Source organism: Oncorhynchus nerka, linkage group LG23 (genome assembly GCF_034236695.1).
Source record: "Oncorhynchus nerka isolate Pitt River linkage group LG23, Oner_Uvic_2.0, whole genome shotgun sequence".
In the NCBI taxonomy this organism is placed as follows: domain Eukaryota; kingdom Metazoa; phylum Chordata; class Actinopteri; order Salmoniformes; family Salmonidae; genus Oncorhynchus; species Oncorhynchus nerka.
The window spans coordinates 23846982-23851140 of NC_088418.1; positions in this window are offsets into that span (position 1 = coordinate 23846982).

Genomic DNA, 4159 nt, shown 5'->3' on the forward strand with positions numbered 1-4159 from the left:
TACTGTGAGTTGTAGCCGTGTATTAGCAGTAGGCTGGTCACCTGCATAAGAAATAGCATTCCTTTACAGTTGCAGCAGATTCACAACTAGTGGCAAACATTTCCAAACTTCTAGCAACATTTTGTGGCACACTATTTATCTTGCAGAAAATTTGCAGGAAGTTTGCCCGCAACAAATTCATTTTTGTATGGGCATAGCTGGATTCCTATCGAGCAGGCAGTGTGATTTTTTTGTGGACGTCAACAACTTTTTTTTGTCAGAGACAAAAAGCAGATCAATCGAACCCAGTAAAAGTTGCCGCCTGAATTTATCAAAAATGACTTTGATATTATGGGTTAGAGTGAGGTTGCAGTAGCCTAATGGTGTGTGTGTGTGTGTTAGTGCAGTGTTTGTATGTCAGGTCTGTAAACACATCTTGCTTTAACAATTTAAAATTTCCTTAACAGCACTGCAGGCTTTTGCAGCCTCACTCTACCCCTGATATCAAAGTAATTTTTGAAAGTGAAAAAAAACCCGACTTGGTATAATTATGATTATGGAAGATTGAATAAGTGTGCTTTAAACTGTTTGCTTTGAATGATTTGTAGCTATCGTCTCTATCTGTGCATGAGAGTTCATTCGATTCAGTTTCTCTACCAGAAAACACGCGATACCGTAAAGTGTTGTGTCTTCGAGCACGAGAATCCAGGCGCAAACTCAAGTGCAGATGGCTTGACTGCGTTTTGCGAGTGTCGGCTCACTTGACCGCAATAGAAAACTGGGCCGGTTTGACAGCACATCTCCCCTTGTCGACACGCTGTTTGAATGAGCAAAAAAACAAACATATTTGGACTATCAGTAACCACGTTTCCATGCGAGTAAAGTCATTACCTTCACAGGGTGTTGAACGTGCACGTTTCATGCTCCTTTCCAATAAATGTCGTGGGATTATTCAGGTGGCATTATGATCGATGCTCGTTTGACAAATAGGCCTACAAATATTCTCGCTCTTATCCATAATAATCAAATTATGTAGACTAGCTGTTGGCTAAAGCGCATGTAACAAGACCAGAGTAATGTCACATTTGCTGTTTAACGCAACAGTGTTAGTGACAAAACTGCCGGTAGAGTTGAACATGTAATGGAAAAAACATTAAACATTAGATCTTTATTAGGTACATTAAAATGTAGGTGAGCAGTTTTATTGTATGTGCACTACTTCATCACACACTGATTTTTATTCGCAACAATTCAGTTTGGTGGAAACACCACTGGCGGGAAAATGCCCATATTTTCTTTATGTGCCTTTTAACCTAAACAAAACTATAAACGCAACCATTTAAATTGTTTTACTGATTAACAGTTAATATCAGGAAATCAGTCAATTGAAATAAATTCATTAGGCCCTATCTGGATTTCACATGACTGGGCAGGGACGTGGGCCTGGGAGGACATATTTGGGAACCAGGCCCAGCCAATCAAAATGAGTTTTTTCCCAAGAAGGGGCTTTATTACAGACAGGAATACTAATCAGTTTCTTCAGCTGTGACTGGTCTCAAATGATCCTGCAAGTAAAGAAGCCGGATTTGGAGGTCCTGGGCAGGTGTGGTTACACTTGGTCTGCGGTTTTGGGGCCGGTTGGAGGTACTGCCAAAATCACTGCAGACGGTTCATGGTAGAGAAATGAACATTAAATTATCTGGCAACAGCTTTGGTGGATATTCCTGCAGTCAGCATGCCAATTGCAATTGTAGCATTGTGTTGTGACAAAAAAAGAGCATATTTGACTGCCCCCAACACAAGGTGCACCTGTGTAATGATCATGCTGTTTAATCAGCATGCCCCCAACACAAGGTGCACCTGTGTAATGATCATGCTGTTTAATCAGCTTCTTGATATGCCACATCTGACAGGTGGATGGATTATTTTGGCAAAGAAGAAATGCTCACTAACAGGGATGTAAACAAATTTGTGAGAAATACGTTTTTTGTGCACAATGGGACATTTCTGGGATCTTTTATTTCATCTCATGAAACCAACACTTTACATGTTGCATTTATATTTTCGTTCAGTGTAGAATATTCGCATGAAGATAAATTGCCGCTCTAGCTAGGTTTCCATCCCTTTGGCGAAAAGATTCTCATAGAATCTGCAGAGGACATAGCCTATGCGCATTTCCCCACCTGTGGTATGTTTTCACCAAATGGATTTGTGGATAAAAATCAGTGAGTTATGCACCAAATAAAAATCTAAAGTTTGATGTGCTTCCATAGCATTTTCACCCAAACCGGTCGTTTTGTCAACTGTTGCGTGAAATAGCAAATGTGCCTACTCTGGTCTTGGCACCTGCGCTCTAGCCAACAGCTCGCAGATACAGTGGTAGGCTATGAAGGTTGGCTAATTTACATGAGATTATGGATAAACGCAAAATATTTGTATTTGTCAAACGGTAGTCAAGCATCGATCATCATGTTACCAGAATGAGAGCCTCGATAGTTGTAGTGGGAGGACCACACGCACACTGCCATTGCATTACTCCAAATATACGTCGATATTATGGTTATTAAAATCACCGTCATTTCCCGAATACATTTCACCGAAACAAAAAGATCCCAACATGTCCTACAAACAAGTTTTGTAGTCCTAAAAACCGTAGGAGTTAGCTCTGATTTGTTTTCCTATTGGGAAAATTAGTGTTACTTCATGACCCTTTGCAGAACCCATTGGTGTCTGCATGAATGTCCCCCGACATCTTCATGCTTGTGTGACACTTTTTAATGTGGGTCAAAAGGGAAATACAAATATTATCGGAGTTTTCATTGCACGTGGTTAACAGAACTGCGGGACAACCGTGACCGACAGAAGACTGCCTACCGTTCGCCCCCAGTTAGTACAGGCGGGAAGCTGGAATGACACCGTGTGCTAACTAACTAGTTCGCGACACCGGAAAACAGACACTACCGGTGTGTACTAACAATAGCTATCTAGTCTTCTTGGGGTTTATCAGCGATTGTCATCCATCGTTATGGTGCATTACAGCCAGTACTGGAGCGCCCCTGCTTCCCACCCATGTAGTGGAATCAGTTTAAAAATGGACTAATACAGGTATAAAGAGGGGTTCCCGCAAATGCATATTTTGGATAAAGTAAAAGGTGAAATTGTGTGTAGAGCTTCCTAAAACTGATTAACTATAGACATACATTGTGTACAATTTGTAAGTCGCTCTGGATAAGAGCGTCTGCTAAATGACTTAAATGTAAATGTACAAAACATTAGGAAAATCTTCCTGAGAGTTGAACCGCATACCGCTGCTGTCCCAAGTCTCATGTACATCATTCTGCCTCTGAAGTGGGGCTGCTATAACATTAGGAAAACCTTCCTGATAGTTGAACCGCATACCGCTGCTGTCCCAAGTCTCATGTACATCATCCTGCCTCTGAAGTGGGGCTGCTATAACATTAGGAACACCTGTTCCTAATGTTTTAGTGTAAAGTATGAAATGGTTGATTAAGTCACATTATGAATTCACTATGATATATTTGTATGACTACAAAAGTATAACAATATATCATATGGGCTGAAATGTGCATTTTCAATCCATATGGTTGGGGGGGGGGCAACACATTTTTTAAAAATATTGCAGTTCTAGATTGATGAAAATATTCATAACAAATCAGAACAAACGGTATCAGGTAAAGATGATCCATGTTCCCTGATGCAAGTATGGTATGAGTTCATTTCACAGGGTATTGATACCCAATTCTAGTCAAACTAAAGTTCTTATAATACAGTATTCACCTGAAATGAGTTTGTAGAGAGGAGTTGTAGAACTGTTGAAATGCCCATCCCAATCAGGCCACCAAGCTCAACTTGATCAGGGGCCTGCTCGGGAGGATGGAACCTTACAGAACATCAGGATAGAAATGTATCATGCACAACATGTGTGTAAGAGACGAGGGAATCATGTCAGCTCTATTCTTTCCATTTCTGTCTGCAATGTTGAATATTCCAAATCACCGAATACACTTCTGCTCATTTGCGATAAGGAGCACATCTGTACTGAGATGTGTCAAAGCAAATAAATGGGAACGTTCAATTCCAAAGCTGTTAATTAAGCATTGCGTGATTTCAAATTTACATGGAACTCCTCCCAATTACTAACAAACACAACCACCACATG